Genomic DNA, 21852 nt, shown 5'->3' on the forward strand with positions numbered 1-21852 from the left:
ATGATGTGCCTGGTATCAAGGTATTCATAACAACCCCTTTGCGGGTTTGGTTGCTCATATTAAGTCTGTGCCAGATAACTGGAATAACTATTTGTAGGAACTCATGTCGGTGGTGCATTAAAATAACTTACTGTAGCACCCCGGGTAATCCGATGTGTGGACTGGGTTGGCCGACTGCCCGAGCCCCCGTCATAATGATTTATACTCGCAAAGTAGAATCCACTGAATCCCCCAGAACCTCGAGACGTCTTGGTCTCCTTAGTTTCCTTTTTCCTCACCCCGAACACGTTCTAATATCTTGGCAATTTCTACCTCTAGCGGAAATGAAGTATTAGCCTGTAGTTCCCGAGTCGTACCAAATTTTACAATTATAATTGGGTCCTTTAATGAGTCTGTGGACTCGCTCTCTGGCTGTAGGAAGCAAAGTAGGAATATGGCGAGCTAACTTATTGAACCTGATGGCATATTATTACATCATCTTGGTGACCTGACGTTGCCGTTCAAACACTATGTGCCACGCATTATGGAGATTCCGGAAACAAACTCTTTCAAAAGTGTTTCTGAGAACTGAGCCAAGTGGGCGGTGCTGCATTGGCTGGTCTGCCCTCTTCATAGGCTCGCCACGGACACCTGTGGAGAATTATCTCTCCCAAGGCCAATTTCTTCTTTTGTTATGCTGACTCAACACTGTTGAGCTGACCCATTTCTTAACATACTCTTCGATTCTTCTCAGAGGTAACACTTACCCCTATGTATACACAACGATCACAAAAGTAGAGCTCCATACAGACAAATCTTGGCACAAACCACATAGTCTAGAATCTCGTCAACCACTGTACTTCCTCTGAAGCATCCCAAAATCCGCAACCATGACGTCCACGCTGAGTAGATCTTCTGTAAATTTAAAGTTGTTTCTCTAACTCCTTTGGTACTGAAGTATAGGATTATTAAGTAGGCGAATATACCGCAAGTACCAACCTTATCCTCTACAAAATCTCAGGCCTTAAACATGTGTAAATTTTTGGGTAACCTTTCAGTACCACATATATACATTTCAGGCCAAAACTGATATAACACATGACCCCGCAATCCATCCATTGATAGTGGACTCCCCCCCACTCGGCGCGAAGTCATAGTTCACCACGTTCGATGGTCCACAATATTAACCTTCACAGCTTGTATAAATAAACCAGATGCCAAGGTCTGTTGCATCCCCCACTTGATTCACTGGGTGATCTCTTAATACGTCCACATCTTCAGTCGGAATCACACATTGAGGCAATGTTTGAGCATCTTTGGCTCCCTCGTAGTCATTTGCGGCATCACGAATCGTCGACGCACAACTGATACCAAGTGCGCAATGTCATACACGAGTGGATACAAAGGAATATGAGATATAGGTTTCAAGCAAAAATCAATACCGCACGATAAGGAATGAAAGAAGTGATATTGTTCCTAAACTTCTTAGCCTCTGAGAGATAAGTACAGACATCTCCGTACCGATCCTTCAGACTCTACTAAGTTTGCTCATGACTCGTGAGACCTATGTAACCTAGTGCTCTGATACCAACTGTCACGATCCGAAATTTCCCACCGATAGGACCATGATGGCGCCTAACATTTCATTTGCTAGGCAAGCCAACGTTAGAAAATCGTTAGACCAATTCCTTATTTCCATTCAGTAAATAACAATAAATAACTAAGATGAAATATAAGAGGTGCAAAATTTTATAAAACTGTATTAATTACTACCACCCGGATCTGGAGTCACAATTCACGAGCATTCTAGAATTTATTACAAGTAATAGTCTGGAAGAAATACAACTGTCTGAATGAAAGAAAATAATAGTGACATAAAAAGTAGACGAGGACTTCAAGGTCTGTGAACACCGACAGATCTACCTTGAGTCTCCGGACAATGGACCAATAGCAAAATCTCGATCAACCCGAGTCGGTATCAAAATCTGCACAAAAAGTGCAGAGTGCAGTATCAGTACAACCAACCCCGTGTACTGGTAAGTGTCGAGCCTAACCTCGACGAAGTAGTGACGAGGCTAAGGCAAGGCACCTATGAATCAAATTTGTGTATATACAAATAACAGAAATGAAGAACTAGACAGGAAATATCGGGAGGGGAACATACTGAGGGGAATACGAGATAAAGAACTATAACCGAATGATCACCGGAGCAGTCAATATACCATGAATCAACAGGAATAGTGAATACAGTAAGGAAAAATTCACGGCATCACCCTTCGTGCTTTTACTCTCAATCTCACCATAAAATAAATAGAAACGACACGGCATCACCCTTCGTGCATTAACTCTCATATCATGGCACGGCATCACCCTTCGTGCATTAACACTCACAATATGGCACGGCATCACCCTTCGTACATTAACACTCATAATATGGCACGGCATCACCCTTCGTGCATTAACACTCTCCCTTACCATAATGCAATGCATAAATATCAACAGGGAGATAGAATAACGAGTACAAACCTTACTTTAACATTTGGTTCCATAACATCAATCTCAACTTTGAAATAAAAACTCAATTATCACCAGAAAATCTGTAAACATGATAAGAACGATAAATTGAACAACACTAGTATAATACATCGCAATTAGGCATAGGAATGAGACAATATAAGAAAACTGAGAAACATGGAAAACAGGTAAATTGGCGGCGCATAAGTACTCGTCACCTCACATATACGCCGCTCACATGAATTTCACTTAGCAAATAATCTAAGGTTCCTAATTCCCTCAAGTCAGGGTTAGACACAACATTTACCTCGCTCTGAAGGCCACTTAATTCTCAATCACAACTTTTTCTTTGGAATTCACCTCCTAAGCACTCTTATCTGTTCAAAAATGAATCAATAATATCAAATATTGCTTAAGAAATCAATTATGTTGCATAAATTAAATTCCCCAAATTTTCCTCCAAAAATTTAAAAAACCGAACCCGGGCCCACTTGGTCAAAACTCAAGGTTCGGACCAAAATCCTTTTACACATTCACCCCTGAGCCCAAATATGTAATTAGTTTTGGAATCCGACCTCAAATTGAGGTCTAAATCCCCAAATTTCCAAAATCCTTAGTTTCTACCCAAAACCCCTAATTCTACATGAAAACCTTAGATTTTAGGTTGAAATCTTGTAAAATGTAGTGAAAGATTGAAAGAAACTAGTTTCGAATCACTTACCTATGATTTGGGGAAGAAATGGTCTTTGGAAAATCGCCTCTTGTGTTTTAGGTCCTGAAAATTTGGGAAATGAATGAAAATTCCCGTCCAAAAGCCATTTTGATCAGATGCAGATGTCGCATTTGCGACCTGAGCTTCGCAAATGCGAAGGAGTCATCGCAAATGCGAAGCCCTTCACACTTCTGCTGCCTTCGCAAATGTGAAGATAAGTTCGCAAATGCGACCTTGAATCTTCGCAAATGCAACTAAATGATCGCATTTGCGATCACTGCCCTTCCCCGACTCCCTTCGCAAATGCGAAAACTATTGGCCCAGCTTCTCTTCACATTTGCGATGAGAAACTCGCAAATGCGAACCTCTCAGAGGTCGCAATTGCGATGCCTGATCTCGCAAATGCGAGATCAAAGGCCCGCAATAATATTAGATGCACCAGCAGTGTTTTCCAAGCCAAATCTCACTCCGTAGCATATCCAAAACTCACCCGAACCCTCGGGGCTCTAAACCAAAGGTACACACAAGTCTAAAAACATCATAAGGACTTGAGCGCACGATCAAATCGCCAAAATAACACCTAGAACTACGAATTTAGCAACAAATCAAATGAAATTCTCAAAAACACTTTAAAATTCATATATTCTCAACTGGACGTCTGAATCACGTCAAATCAACTCCGTTTCTCACCAAATTTTACAGACAAGTCTTAAATATCATAATAAACTTGTACCGGGCTCCAGAACCAGAATACGAACCCGACACTAACAATGTTAAACATCAATCAATTCTTAAAAATAATTAATTTTCAGACTTTTAATTTTTCATCAAAAATTCATAACTTGAGCTAGGGACCTCCGAATTCGATTCTGGGCATATGCCCAGGTCCCATAATTCGATACGGACCCATCGAGACCGTCAAAATACGGATCCGGGCCCATTTACCAAAAATATAGACCGGAGTCAACTAAAATCAACTTTTAAGGTATAAATTCTTATTTTCATCAATTTTCAACATAAAAGCTTTCCGGAAACCTGCTCGGACTGCGCACGTAAATCGAGAATGGTAAAATTGAGATTTTTAAGGCTTAAGAGTGTAGATTCAAGTTCTAAAACATAAAATGACCTTTTGGGTCATCACATAAAGTCTTGGACATACTGTATAGTAAATTGGATAATTGTTGGTATATATTTAATTATCTAATTGCCATACCTCAAATCACTATTATTGAACTTGTTTTTATATGACAAATTGATGTAATTATTACTTGTATAGTTATGTGATTTCCGTGAGTTTGATGGTTTGATATTTCTTGGAATTTGATTTTATTATGAATTTTTCCTATGCAAATAATTAATTAAGCAAGCTTAAGAAGAAATGTTAATATAATTATTTAAATTTGGATTAATGAATGTGTACCCTATGTTGATTATTTTTCTATCTCTATTGATTGTTTCTGAGTGTTATATACATTGTGTGGAGCCTTAGGCTATTTGTTGTGTAATTAATTGATTTTGATATATCTTTGGAATTTGGGTGTGGCCATTGGGCAAATTGTGATATGAATTGATTTTTTATTATGTTGCCGTATTAATTTTTTGTGTAAATTGTTTTGTTGTTCTAGTTATTATTTTGAGGAGATAAGGGTGGCATTTCACCGTTGATATTATGTGGATATAAGGGTGGCATTTCACTGTTGTTGTGTTTGTTGGAATATTGTCTGGGCGGAGCGATAAGGGTGGCTATAGGAGCGATAAGGGTGGCAATAGGAGCGATAAGGGTGGCTATTGATATTGTCTGGGCGGAGTGATAAAGGTCGCTATAGTGAGGGACGATATGTGATGATGTAGGGTTGTGGTGTTGATAATTTTTATATGATGTTGTGATTTGTTTGTGTTTATTTTTATACTTATGCAATTTATTTTGTTTTTGGTAAATTGATAACAATTTGATTTATGTTGAAATTGAGAGCATGTGGCCATTGCCAGGCAGATTATAAAATGAAATGTGGGCACGAGGTGCTGTGATGAAATAATAATGATAATTGGCACGTGAATTATCCGTGCAGTTGTGATATGAAATGAGGGCACGAGGTGCCGGAAAAATATGATGATTTAATTATGGGCATGAGGTGCCGTGGAAATATGAAAATGGGCTGAGACCCTTATTTTTATGATTATGAAATGAGGTGTCACATGATGATTTTCTAATTGAAAGAATTATATTCAAAATATTTGTTTGGGAGAATTTTTATTCAAAACGAATTATATGAAAGAATTGTATTTGAAAGATATTTATTTGAGAAAATTATATTTGAAAAGATTTATTGAAAGAGTTATATTTGAAAAATAATTATTTGAGAAAACTACATTTGAAAGAGAGTTATTTGGAAGAATTATATGTGAAGGATATTTATTTGAAAAATTTGAATTAATTGGGCGTACATGTATTTATTAATTGTTGAGTGATATTTATGGTATTCTTGTTGTCTTGCTGCGCATATCACTGGTTGTTTTGTCCTGCCCTTATTGCTATCTGTTTCCTAGTATTTTGTGTATTATATTGCACAGGTTATTAAACTAGTGAGTGTCTTGACTGTACCTCGTCTCTACTCCATTGGGGTTAGTCTTGATACTTACTAGGTACCGACCGTGGTGTACTCATACTACACTTCTACACATTTTGTACAGAGTCAGGTATTGGAGATATCAGACTTGAGTAGAGTTAAAGCGAGATCGTAAAGATTCAAGGTAGAGCTGCTTGGTCGTCGCAGTCCCTTGGAGTCTTTTCATTTTATTGTACTGTTAATTTGTAATCAAACAGTATTGTATAATCGGTCCTCGTGATCATTCCATGTATTCAGTTAGAGTTCGTGACTCAGTACTATCAGTCTTGGGAGGTTGTATATTGTAATTATTTCCGTAGTTAGTTTCTCAAAAAAAAATGGCTTCAAAAGGTAATTAAAATCGGCTTACCTAGTCTTAGAGACTAGGTGTCATCACGACGCTTGTGGTGGAATTTTGGGTCGTGACAGCCCCTCCAGAGTCTGACATACTAGCAGTGAGCGTAGGTACCTACTGAGTGCAAGTGCCGAGTGATTGAGAGTGTTGAGTGATTGGGAGGTGCTGAGTGATTGAAAGTGTTGAGTGATTGGGAGGTGCCGAGTGATTGAGTGTGATGAGTGAGGTTGAATACTCCGAGTGCATGAGCACATGAGTTTATCACTGTGGTGCATTACATTTGACATGCATACTTGGTATGTAGACATGGAGATTTCCTCATGTTGTACGGTATTTTGAAATTTATGACTTCACATGCACATTGACATGTAGGCATAGAGATGTACTTTCCTCATACTATCCGATAATGAAACATCTTATCTGTTGTTGAAAGTTTTTGGAAAAAATAATAATTTTTCTGATGTACTCATATTTTGGTAATTTCAGCGAAAGATTTGGGTTTTACTGTTATACCTGAAAAGCATGCCTATTTTCATAATTATGAACGAGCTGAGCATCATATCTTTGAGTATTACTTGTACTGTTTTCATTATATTGTTACGATTTATTCTTGGCTATTGGTGTTGCACTCCAACCACTGTCCAAACTCGTCACTGCTTTCAACTTAAGGTTAGGTTTGTTAATTATTGAGTGCATGGGGTCGGTTATACTCATACTACACTTCTACACCTTGCATGCAAATTTTGGATGTTGATGCTGCTGTGTATGGCTGGAGCTGGCATTGAAAATGAACTTGCGTTCCGGTTACAAGTGCTTCTTGTTCATGGTAGCTTTAGATTTATAAAAAAAAATATTTATATATATTTCGAACAAATGGTGTATTTATTTCATACTAGCTTTGTAAACTCTAAATATTAGAAACTCATGATTTGTATTACCAATCCTTGGGATTTTTGTATAAAAGTTTAGTTATATTATCATTATTTCTCTAAGTATATCTCATCTAAAATTAGATTATTGTTAAATTGGCTTACTTAGCGGGTTGGGATAGGTGCTATCACGACTAGTTGAATTTTGAGCTATGACAATGAGACGTCCTCTTCAAGAGCACCGTAAACATAAGAGGGCCCTCTCTTATGAAACCCTCACGGTAAAGGGTTGGTTCTGGAAGAGTTTATGCCCGAAACCCAAATGCTATCGGGGAAAAATACACCTGAAGCCTTGCCTAATTTGACGCAAAAAGAATAAATTTTGTGCAATGCTTAATCAAAAAGGATTTTTATTTATTAAACGTTCCAACCAGCATAAGTACAAAAATACAAAAGGAAAAAAATAAAGGAAAAGAAAGCAAAAGGCTAAACTACATCGCCACAAGAACTCAGAGGAAGAGAATTATCTGCGCCCCCTAGAGAAGTAGACGGATCTGCCGCCGGCTCAGGATCTTGGCCATCGTTATTTTCTTCAAGTTCCTCCTCGGTTCCTGAGAACTCGGAACTGAAACTAGAAGAATCAGTTGCATCAGGCTGAGCCGTTTTGGCGATCTCATCGTTAATATCACTAGTAATTATACACTAGTAACAAACTTAAAATACCGTAATTTTTTCGTACAAGTAAAGTGTTATAAACAACATACATTTGAGTCATATAATATGTTAGTCCATAATATGGATCTATTAAAACCAAATAGTCTATCGTAATGTATAGGAATATATGTAATATCAAGAAATTTCAAGAAATTTTTAATTCCCTCATTATTTATTTCGATAAGAGGCATGAATCTCACTTTTCAGGATTGGATGGCTAAGATTATGGCCAAGTCTTGACAAAAGACTTCACTTAGTCCCATTTTATCCAAAAGAAGAGAAGAACTTATTCTTGAAGCTAAGTTTAATAAGACATAACAGTATAAAGGCTTTATTTTTCCTTTTAGCCCGCGCCAGAAATTATTTATATTTGGCAGTCGAAAAAATATATAAAATTTGTATAATTTTTTATATAACATACAAAATGTATATATACAAAAAATATATAATTTTTTATTATTATTTTGAGAGTGGCTATACAGTGCCTTTTTCCCAAGATTAAAATCTAGAAAAATCTCATTTACCCGGGAATCTATTTAAAGACCCCATTCCACAAAAGGATTAATCGGTCATTTGCAATCTGACAAAGAACAAAAATTTAACAAAGGACTCTTCTTTTAGAGGTCCTGTAAATATGATGAGATCATTTTCGATGGTTACTAACGTTTTTCTTTTTTGGTTGCAACTTAAAAGATCTGCTGAGAAAGTTGCAGTAGCATTTGCGGAAAATTGAAAGAATAATAGAGTAACTAAGCGTTAAAGAATTTGGCATTCCATTTTCAAAGACAACCAAGGAAAAATTATATTCTATACTTTCCTTTTCGATTTTATCCTTCGTATATGAGGATCGATCATAATAGCATAATTGCTCCGGTGGAACTTTCTTAAAGGAAGACTTATCACCTAACACTTTTGAAAGAGTGGCATATTGAATTTTTTATGTTACTACTTTAATTGCCACGATCATGTAACATTTCCATTCATTAGGACGGAATGTTTTCTTGTTAAATGTTACAGTGATTCCACAATTTTTCGAAGAACACGACCTTTGAGAACATAAATAGTAATCGTTATTGGTAGTTTTGTAAATTAAAAATAAAGAGCAACTAAAACCTTATTAGCTAGGTAACCAACTATAAATGTGAAAAAAATATAGTTTGACAATATTTTAACCATTTAAAATTTTGAAATAACACCAACATGGGATTCTCTAGCATTTATCTCAGGGTCAGTGGCAGAGAACCCAATTACACCAAAACAAAGGTACGGAGTTCAACCAGTGTAGCGCAATAGCAGACTAATATTACTGAGTAAGCATGTTCATCTCTAACATTTTTAAAGTTTTAGATGGGACAATTCTAGATTTTAATTGACTACAATATATATATATATATATATATATATATATATATATATATATATATATAAGCATGTCCAGCTTGAGTAACGTAAAACTGTAAATAAAGTAAGTTTGTACAATATAATGATCACCACATATCCACTTTCTAATTATTACTTTGTAAGGGAAGACGAAGACCAAAGAAGAAGCCCTCATTCATAATTATTCACGCCTTTTTATTTTTTCCCTCGCGGTTATACAGTTATAAGGTTCTTAACAATGTTAACAAATATATAAAAGAAACTGAGCGAAAAAACAGAAACAACAACTATCACTATACAGTGATAGTTAGGAATGTACAAATCGAACCGGGAAATCGCATCAAATCGAAAAATCAAACCAAATCGATTAAAAAATTCGATGAGGTTTGGTTTGATTTGATTTGGTTTGATATTGAATAAAAAGAAATGCGAATCAAATCGACATATAAATATATAATATATATATGTACTTTTAAGACTTTATATAGAATTTTCTTTAAAAAATGTCTAGAAATATTTGAGATTCTCTTATGGGATGTAATATTTAATAGAATATGAAGTGCTCCATTTTTATTAACTTTAAATAGTATTATATTGTGTGATCGCTTTCTTATCAAGTATTATTGAAATACGTCATCTCTTTGTTTTTTCATATTCATATGTCAAGATCTATTATATTCTTATGTCTTTATCGAATTTGAAGTGTTATTTCGATAATTAAAAATTAAATAGAACATATCATATTTAGGTATCATACTGATTTTTATGTTTAGTTCTTAAATTCAGTTAATTTTGAAAGTGTTCATCAACGAAAATTTATTGTCAGACAACTAAAAATATAACTATCATGTGTTACGAAGAAAATTCTCTCATAAGAATATTTTAATAGATCATATGTTTGTCAATTTTTTAATTTTTTATTAAACATATACTATTTACTTATAAAAAATTTAACAAAGTAAGATTGACATATTATTCATGTAACAAAAAAATCCGACAAAATCGAACCAATCCAAACCGATATAGTTGGTTTGATTTGGTTTTAATAAAAAACCGAACTAACCCGGTATATGTATACCCCGGTGATAGTCATTATTCAAAAGCCAGTTGAAGGAAATGAAAATGTCTTACTTGGTTGGGTTCAGATGAATTCCAATCTTTCCACGACTCAACTTGATCAGTTGTTGTTGAGGCTGGTCTCTGCAGGCATGAAATGTTGCTACTTGCTATTGGAAGACTACATAAATTTTGGGAGTTGAAGGCTTACCGTTAAGCCTTATAAGTAAAAAGAAGTACTGTTTGCTATTGGTGCTTTCACTTCCATTAATTCCTTCATAACAATCTTGGGCGAGGCTTCTGGCACTGGCAGTGGAGATTTGGAGGAGAATAGTAGAGTTCTCCGTTCTTCATTGTACAGTATCAAACATATACTAGTAAATATATAGTACCAACAATCTTGCGTGCGGCTTCTAGGACTGACGTGCGTTGCTTAGTCTGTCTCTGCGTACTTCAGGAACCTCTGTAGTATCTGCGTCAATTTACTTGATTACCAAATCTCATAGAATACAACATGGTCAAGTAATATATAACGAGTAAGCATATTGATGAACTATAAAATTAAATTAAATGTTTAGTGCTTATGTAAAATGGAAAGAATGGAATTGCAGTAACCGATTATCACATTTATGAGTCAGAGAATGGAAGGAGCAAGGCGTAACCACATCTATGGATAAAATTTAAGTTAACAAAGAGAAAGGTTTGGTTGGTTTTTCTTGTTAGAAACTGCTAGGCTTCTTTATTATCATTATGATGGAAGAAACCGTTAAACTTATTCAACAAGCGTCTTTTCAATGAAGATGTTTGATTTTTGGTACTTAATTAATGAGGTAACAACAACAACAACAACAAGACCCAATGTAACCCACAAGTGGGATGTGTGGAGGGTAATATATATGCATACCTTACCCCTACCTTCAAGAAGGTAGAGAAGTTGTTTCCGAAAGACCATCGGCTTAGGAAAGATAAAAGGAAGGGCAGCATCAATCACACCAGTTATAAAACCGAAACAAAAATACAAAGATACAAAACTAAAATTGAGTATCGTAATCAGAAGACCGAAACGAAAGCAATGACAAGTAATCACATAAATCAAAGAATACGAAAGTACATAAATAACGCTAACTCATATACTAAAGCTACTGTTACAGACAAGGACAACGCTAGGCGACCTATTCTAACCATTTACCTTTATTTTCAACCTCCACATCTTCCTATCCATGGTCATATCCTCGGTGAGCTAGAGCAACACCATATCTTGCCTAATCACCTCTCCCCAATACTTCTTCGGCCTACATCTACCTCTCTTTAGGCCCTCCAGGGCCAACCTCTCACACCTCCTCACTGGTGCATGTGCGTCTCTCCTCTTCACATGTCTGAACCATCTAAGCCTCCCTTCCGGCATCTTGTCCTCTACAGGGGCCACGCCCACCTTATCCCGAATAACTTTATTTCTAATTCTATCCAGCATGGTATGCCCACACATACATCTCAATATCCTTATTTAAGCCACTTTCATCTTTTGGACACGGGAGTTCTTGACTGGCCAACACTCAGACCCATATAACATAGTCGGTCTGACCATCGCTCAATAAAACTTATTTTTATGTTTAGGTGGCACATTCTTATCATACAAAATATCTGAAGTGAGCCTCCATTTTATCCATCCCTCCCCAATACGATGTGTAACATCCTCGTTGATCTCATCATTCCCTTGTATAACTGACCCAAGGTATTTAAAACTCTCTCTCCTAGGCATGACTTGAGAATCAAACCTCACTCCTTCGTTCCCACCCTGAGTCGTCCCACTAAACTCTCACTCCAAGTACTTTGTCTTGGTCCTGCTTAACTTGAAACCTTTAGATTCCAGAGTCTGCTTCCAAATCTCTGACCTCCCATTAACACTGCCTTGCGTCTCGTCAATCGGAACAATGTCATCTACAAATAACATGCACCACAGCAGCTCTCTTTGTATATGGCGCGTCAGCGCGTTGATCGCCAAGGCAAATAGAAATGGCCTGAGGGTCGACCCTGTCACGACCCAAATTTTAACTAGTCGTGATGGCACCTAACCTCACCTGCTAGGTAAGACAAATAACACAATCTGATTCAATTAATAATTAACTGACTATAATACACTCCCCAAGGACTGGTAGTACAAATCATGAGCTTCTAAGAATAGAATTTACAAAGCTGATATGAAGTAAATATATCTTCTGTTTGAAAAATACATAAACAGAGTTTTTATAATCTAAGGCTACCATGAACAAGAGGCAGCTACCATAAGAACGCAAGTACATTTTCAAATCCGGCAACCATCGAGCACAGCAACAACAACAACCAATATTTGCACGCAATGTGCAGAAGTGTAGTATCAGTACAACCGACCCCATGTAATGAGTAAGTAACAAACCTAACCTTAGGTTGAAAGTAGTGACGAGCTTTTACCAAGGTCGGGTCCAAAACCAATAGTCCACCACAGTCCATAACAACGTAAAGCAAATAGTACAAGAAGTAATTCAGAGGAAAATGCTCAACTAAATCATAATTTCCAAAAATAGTTCTTCCTTTCAAGTACATCAGTGAAACCCAAAATCGTTTACCGAAGTTACCAAAAATGTGAATAAGTTTGAAAACAATAATTTTCTCAAAATTCTTTCAATAATAAATAAGATGTTTCATTTTCTTTCTACATAGCCAGTGAAAAAAATGCATCAATATGCCCATATGCCAATATGTATGAGAAGTCATGAATGACGTGATACCGTACATCATGAGAAAAATGCATCTCTATGCATGTATGTCAAGTGTGCATGTCAATGCGATGCACCTCAGTGATAAAACTATATGCATACTCTCAGAGTATCATTTTACTCAGTCCTCCCAGTCACTCAATCCTCTCAGTCACTCAATCCTCACAGTCAACCAGTCCTCACAGTCACTCAATCCTCACAGTCACTCATGCCTCACAGACACTCAATCCTCCCAAGTCACTCGACACTCACGCTCGGTACTCGCACTCAGTAGGTACCTGCGCTCACTGGGGGTGTACAGACTCCGGAGGGGTATGTGCAGACTCCTGAGGGGCTACTTCAACCCAAGCGCTATAACAAGCCAATCATGGCATAAATTAGTCAACCATGTTGCGGCGTGCAGGCCGATCCATAAATAATATATATATATAAAGCCAATATGGCATGTTGCGGCGTGCAGCCCGATCCCATAATCATCCTCACAATCAGGCCCTCGACCTCACTCAATCATCAATCTCTCCAGTCTTTCGGGCTCATAATGTCATGAAAATCAACCCAAAATGATGATATGATAAATCAATAAATAGAAACAGAGATTGAGAGATGATATGAAATGAATGAACATGACTGAGTATGAAGTTACAATTTAATCAAATTCAACAACAATATGACCTCTGTGGGTCTCAATAATACCGGCATATAGCCTCAACATGATTTTAACATGATTCTCAGATCAATAGCTCTAGTACGTAGAGATTTCCATGATTTCAGATAAGTTCAGGTAACTACACAGTACCACAGGAATAACAGAATTACAGTTCACACGGTGCACGCCCACACGCCCGTCACCTAGCATCTGCGTCACCTCAACACCAAACATATAACACGTATAATTCAGGGTTTATACCCTCAGCTCCAAGATTAGAAGAGTTACTTACCTCGAACAAGCCAAATCCAATACCGAGCAAGTTGTACAATACTCCAAAAATTCCATTCCGTGCATATCAACCTCTATACGCCTTCCTATCTCCTGAATTCAAGCCAAATGACACGTATCTATTCAAACAATGTGCAAATTAATCACAACTTACTCTAATGCTTACAATTTAACAATTTACAAAAATTTCCAACTCCGCTCTAAAAATTGACAGTGGAGCCCACGTCTCGGAATCCAACGAAACTCACAAAATCCGAACACCCGTTCCGATACGAGTCCAACCATACAAAAATTATCAAATTCTGACATCGGATTGACCTTCAAATCTTCATTTTACATTTTTGGAAGATTTTATAAAAATCTGATTTTTCTTCCATAAATTCACGGATTCATGATGTAAATGAATATGGAATCGTGAAATATAATCAATATAGAATAAGGAATACTTATCCTAATATTTTCCCGTAAAAATCGCCTAAACCGAGCTCCCCAACTTTGTTTTTTGTCAAAAATGGATGAAAACCCCCGTTTATAGGGCCTTAGCTATTTCGGACGCCACATGTAGCATGGGGCGCTGCCTGTGGCGCAGTTTCCAGTATCCCAAAATTTCCAGCGCCAGCGCTAGTACCCCACGCTACCCTGGGCGCTCGCGGCGAGGGAAAATTATTCCCGACACGGAAATAGACATAACTCTCTCATACGATGTCCGAATTCAACGATTCTTTTTGCTATGGCTCCGTAATTTCAATAAGGATATAATTCTTTAATCAAAACTGAATTTGGAGCTCATTTTCTTAATGTAATACCACATATTCTTGAAGAATCGACGTCCAATATTCTAGGTTCGATGCCGAAACATAGCAAATCAATCCGGAATGAACTCAAAATTTGTGTACAAGTCATAAATGACATAACAAAGCTATTCCAATTTCCAAAATATGATTCCGAGCTCGATATCAGAAAGTCAACTCCCCGATTAAATTTTCAAACTTTAAATTTTCTATTTTCGCCATTTCAAGCCGAATTTAACTACGAACTTCAAAATAAATATCCGGACGTACTCCTAAGTCCAAAATCACCATACGGAGCTGTTGGAACCATCAAAATTTCATTCTGGAGCCGTTTGCACAAAAGTCAAACTCCGATCAACCCTTTTCATTTAAACTTCCAACATGAAATTCATTCTTCCGAACTAATCCCGAAATACCTGAAAAATCAAAACCTATGATTCACACACGTCATAATACATCATATGAAGCTATTCAAGACTTCAAATAGTATAAAGGAGAGTAATTACTCAAAACGACAAGTCGAGTCGTTACAAAATCTGACTCTGAATCAATGTTCAAAACTCAATAATTCACTTTAGGAATGTTTAAACAATCAAATCACTATTAATCTTCCCACGCACATACTCGTGGGTGGTCCCAAGTCACCCTATTCCATATAGGCTTGACAACACAACACAATTGAAGGTCATTACTCTAACCTTAGTCCGTAAAACTTAGAGCCCAATTTCCAACATCCTGAATTTCTTACAAGACCCGAGTCTCACATCTACATACTATATAAGTTTGAACAAGTTGTATCAAGCCAAAACCATGACCCCAGATATAGTCACATAACATACTACATAACTCGCATACTCGCAACACCATTTCCGATCACAGTAACTACTCAAACCAACATGGTACTAGTATTAAACCTCATATCAAACAAAACATCATTCCCAAAACCTTCGTACACTGCTGATAATTAAAGAAACACGTGGAATCTCATAACTACTTATCAGACCAACTACTCATGGAGCTCTCTCACCCCAACCAGAACCATAATCACTTTCTAAGTCGACTTTCGATATCATCCTCCCAAATATACCATTATCAAATCCAATAGTACACATTCTAGGTCTGATGACCTTATATTATCAAACACAACTACTCCATATACACGCCATACCAATATATCTCAAGCCAAAAACTGTGCAATTTGTGCACCCAAAAATGAAAAATATCTCAAAGAAGAGAACTGTTTCGCAAGTTCAGCTAGCACCACCACAACCTAATATTTACAACCAACTCCTCAAGTTTCGTGAAGAGGATAACCGTAGGCGCGTGTACACAATTCCTCAAATACGCTGCTCATGTAATTTTTATTGTAGAGGAAGGAAAGCAATGAAATCCAATAAATTATCAAAGATATAAAATTCCCACACATGGCACAGACAACTCAAGTAACAATAATATGAATCGCCTGGCATGGTCACAGACCTCCAATCCCAGTATATCATACAAGAGAAATTAAACAAGTACACCTGTATATGATAATGAAATAAGATTCCCATACTCCTGGACTGGTATAAATAGCACGCCATAGTGTAAGCATGTGCAAAGTCTGCTATCACACTTCAAATCGGTAATTCAAAGCAGAAATAGTAACTACCCCATTTATTCAGGGAATTAGCCTCTTGTAACCTCACGTGTAGCCCAGATAGTTCTCAACAAAGGTAAGAACACGAGAAACATTATAACTTTACGCTTAACAATCAACTCTAGGCATATCATAGCCTAAGCATTCTTTCGAGTATAAATACTTGCCCTGATGCCCGCACATTGGCTCAAACCTCACATATATACGCACTCATAGCGCGTAGTTGTCCCAAATAATTAACCCAACTAGTGCCTCCACTGGATTTAAATAAAATACTCACTTCAAATAGGTCATCACCTTGAAACAATATGCTTCTGAGAACTCCCAGTCTCCAAATTCATAGGACGCATGAATCATCATAATTGATCCCAACTCTACCATTTGAATGATTAACACATCTCTCATGCACAATCATCCCACGAGGAATTCTTCCAAAAATTTTCCGTGCCACATAGCAATAACTAGAATATCAACAGTCTATCAACCAGGTGAGTATCGCAATACCGATGAACATCTGTAAGTCAAAATACTATGCGCCTTTTGAAATGCGCACCCTTCTCAGGGATTACTGAGCAGTTATAGCATTCACCTAAATATCTGAAACTGACCATGCTGTCCAAAATTCTTGACCTTCCCTTCAAGACTGAATTGCCAACTTGTAGATGTAAATCTTAATCCCACACAACACACCACGTCTATCATGTCATCATGTGACAAGCACAAAAATCTCATTATGAACTCTGAGTCACCAGCAAATTACATACCTGGTTAGTTAGAAACCTTTTTCTTGCTTTCTTCTAGGAGGAAATCACAATACACAACACGTTCCCACACCGAAAAAATAAAATATCTGGTTCAAACCATGGTAGAAACCACCAAGAATACTTTGAAATCCATTTGCACATAACCAAGTCATTAGAGCTGAATCTCCCTAACTCTACCAAGCCACGCAGGTCACCAAATCCAAGAATATTGTTACCAAAATATCTGTAAAGTCTCACCACATCATAATTACCGAAGAACCGATCATACCATTACCATACTGGTCTAGCCTACTAACCAGTCATTCTATTTTCTCCGCATTTCTTCTGAATTATCCTCAAGTTATCACTTCTCCTTGTCAGGACACTACGATCCTTACCCAAAGCTCACTACAAGACTTCCTAACATAAAACCACATCGCCCTAAGGCCCATAAGCCGTTGTAACCATAAATACCACAACCGAGACACCCACTTTGAAAATACCTTATTTTAGTATAAAGACGCTTCTTTCACCTTCATAATATCAAAATATAAAATCCATAATGATTAAAAAAAATGCCACAAGTCTCGATACCATCCAACTTAAATCTCAGATTCTAGCCATATACAAATCCGCCAAAAATTCTCAGTTGCTACATATTAATCTTGAATCCATTAGAACTTTCTCGAGAGTCATCCACTCTGCTCAAATCTCAATTGCACCGCCCAAACGGGCCGAACTGTCTATGCTCAATTAGTACACCAACACCCCCAAGAAGTAACTATGCCTTAACACAACCAAGCAAATTCATACACCGTGCACACTACATTCGTCACGAATAACAACTTAACACATTCCGTAATTTTCATATGCTCATAAAGTGGAATATGACCCGTATCCAGGAATTTCCTTACACGATTCATCCTCGATCTCAACCTCTGCAAGTCATAATTAATCCACAAGTATGCCTCGGACCAAAACCTATACAACACATAATCGTGCAATCAAATCGTAGATAACAGACTCCCCCATTTGGCTCAAAGCCATAAAACAAAACATTCCATAACTCACAATATCCAAACTCTATTACTGTCATAATACTGTAGTCAGTTCAAAGAAAAAAAAATTCAAGCTCATGCCACACCAACCATAAAATATCTCAATCATCCGCAAAGCTCGCATTTATTCCTCTTGACAGTCAAGTCAACTTTCTCAACCAGATTCAAATTCAAATCTCAACACGTACACCCCGCTGGTGGAAAAGAAAGTCTCCACACAACATCATAATGACCGCACATCTGTAGTTTACCTCGCAGGTGATAATCCACCTGCTTAGCTTCAAACTGACATCTCTTCATAACCTTTCACGGCCACAACTACTACGCCATCACTTAATCTTCCTAAGTCCAAACTCATTAACCAGACATGAGAATTTAATTTGTCCCAAAATTTAACAACGTGAAAGATCTTTCAAACCATTCACACTCAAGACTGTACGTCATATCAAAATAGAAATTAAGCACCCAATAGTCCTTTTCACATCCCAAACAAACTCATCCCGTCATATTTAAACCATCTGGACACATTCTGTAGTCACATCATGCTCATCATATAGCTATTCAACCGCTCATCAAGCCACAAATTCCACTTATAGGGACACTACAGGACATATGCGTCCAAATGTATAAGTTCACATAACTGAAGCTACCGAGCCTAAGCTGCGGTCTAAATCTAGCCTCAAGTCCTCTAGACTGGCCTATCACCAAAACACATAATACACATCTCGCACATCATCCTTGAAATTACAAGCCGGCGATACACAACTGATACCGAGCGCTCACATGCGCCACGAATGTGTAGAAGAAATTCAAAGAGTTATGTTTCAAGCTGAATCAATTCCGCACGATAAGGAAAGAAAGATGGAAAATTATCCTAAATGCCCTGTAGCCTCTCGAAGATAAGTATGGACGTCATCATACCGATCCGCAAGACTCTACTAGACACTTACTCATGACTTGTAGAACCTATGAACCTAGAGCTCTGATACCAACTTGTCACGACCCAAAATCCCACTAGTCGTGATGGCACCTAACCTCACCCGCTAGGTAAGCCAAATAACATAATCTGATTTAATTAATAATTAACTGACTATAATACACTCCCCAAGGACTGGTAGTACAAATCATGAGCTTCTAAGAATAGAATTTACAAAGCTGATATGAAGTAAATACATCTTCTGTTTGAAAAATACATAAACAGAGTTTTTATAATCTAAGGCTACCATGAAAAAGAGGCAGCTACCATAAGAACGCAGGTACATCTTCAAATTCGGCAACTATCGAGCACAGCAATAACAGCAGCCAACATCTGCACGAAATGTGCAGATATGTAGTATCAGTACAACCGACCCCATGTACTGAGTAAGTAATAAACCTAACCTTAGGTTGAAAGTAGTGACGAGTTTTTACTAAGGTCGGGTCCAAAACCAATAATCCACCATAGTCCATAACAACGTAAAGCAAATAGTACAAGAAGTAATTCAGAGGAAAATGCTCAGCTAAATATGAATAAGTTTGAAAACAATAATTTTCTCAAAATCCTTTCAATAATAAATAAGATGTTTCATTTTCTTTCCACATAGCTAGTGGAAAATGCATCAATATGCTCAAATGTCAATATGTGTGAGAAGTCATGAATGACGTGATACCGTACAACATGAGGAAAATGCATCTCTATGCATGTATGTCAAGTGTGCATGTCGAGGCGATGCACCTCAGTGATAAAACCATATGCATACTCTCAGAGTATCATTTCACTCAGTCCTCCCAGTCACTCAATCCTCTCAGTCACTCAGTCCTCCCAGTCACTCAATCTTCACAGTCACTCAGTCCTCCCAGTCACTCATGCCTCACAGTCACCCAATCATCCCAAGTCACTCAGCACTCGCGCTCGGCACTCGCACTTAGTAGGTACATGCGCTCACTGGGGGATGTACAGACTCCGGAGGGGCTCCTTCAGCCCAAGCGCTATAACAAGCCAATCATGGCATAAATCAGTTACTCATGCTGCGGCGTGCAGCCCGATCCCATAAATAATAATATATATATATATATATATATATATATATATATATATATATATATATATATATATATATATATAAAGCCAATATGGCCTGTTGCGGCGTGCAGCCCGATCCCATAATCATCCTCACAATCAGGCCCTCGGCCTCACTCAGTCATCAATCTCTCCAGTCTCTCGGGCTCACAATGTCATGAAAATCAGCCCAAAAATGATGATATGATGAATCAATAAATAGCAACAGAAACTGAGAGATGATATGAAATGAATGCACATGACTGAATTTTAAAATTTCAGTTTAATCAAATTCAACAACAATATGATCTCTGTGGGTCTCAATAATACCGGCATATAGCCTCAACATGATTTTAACATGATTATCAGATCAATAGCTCTAGTACATAGAAATTTTCATGATTTCAGATAAGTTCAGGTAACTACACAGTACCACAGGAATAACGGAATCACAGTTCACACGGTGCACGCCCACACGCCCGTCACCTAGCATGTGCGTCACCTCAACACCAGACACATAACACGTATAATTCAGGGTTTATACCCTCAGCTCCAAGATTAGAAGAGTTACTTACCTCGAACAAGCCAAATCCAATACCGAGCAAGTTGTACAATACTCCAAAAATTCTATTCCGCGCATATCAACCTCCATACGCCTTCCTATCTCCTCAATTCAAGCCAAACGACTCGTATCTATTCAAACAACGTGCAAATTAATCACAACTTTCTCTAATGCTTACAATTTAATAATTTACAAAAATTCCAAACTCTGCTCTAAAAATCGATAGTGGGGCCCATATCTCAGAATCTGATGAAACTTATAAAATCCAAACACTCGTTCCGATATGAGTCCAACCATATAAAAATTATCAAATTCCGACATCGGATTGACCTTCAAATCTTCATTTTATATTTTTGGAAGATTTTATAAAAAACTAATTTTTCTTCCATAAATTCACGGATTCATGATGTAAATGAATATGGAATCATGAAATATAATCAATATATGATAAGGAACACTTACCCCAATGTTTTCCCGTAAAAATTACCCAAAAATCGCCTAAACCGAGCTCCCAACTTTGTTTTTTGTCAAAAATGGCTGAAAATCCCCGTTTATAGGGCCTCAGCTGTTTCGGGTGCCACAGGTAGCATGGGGCTCTGCCTGTGACGTAGTTTCCAGTATCCCAAAATTCTCAGCGCCAGCGCTAGCGCCCCACGCTACCCTGGGCGCTCGCGGCAACGGAAAATCGTTCCCGACACGGAAATAGGCATAACTCTCTCATACGATGTCCGAATTCAACGATTCTTTTTGCTATGGATCCGTAATTTTAATAAGGATCTAATGCTTCAATCAAAACTGAATTTGGAGCTTATTTGCTTATTTTGATATCACGTATTCTTGAAGAATCGACGTCGAACATTCTAGGTTCGATGCCGAAACATAACAAATCAATCCGGAATAAATTCAAATTTTGCGTACAAGTCATAAATGACATAACAAAGCTATTCCAATTTTCAAAATATCATTCTGACCTTGATATCAGAAAGTCAACTCCCCGGTCAAACTTCCAAACTTTAAATTTCCTATTTTCTTCATTTCAAGTCGAATTTAACTATGAACTTCAAAATAAATATCCGGACGCACTCCTAAGTCCAAAATTATCATACGGAGCTGTTGGAACTATCAAAATTCCATTATGGAGTCGTT

Source organism: Nicotiana tabacum, chromosome 22 (genome assembly GCF_000715075.1).
Source record: "Nicotiana tabacum cultivar K326 chromosome 22, ASM71507v2, whole genome shotgun sequence".
In the NCBI taxonomy this organism is placed as follows: Eukaryota; Viridiplantae; Streptophyta; class Magnoliopsida; order Solanales; family Solanaceae; genus Nicotiana; species Nicotiana tabacum.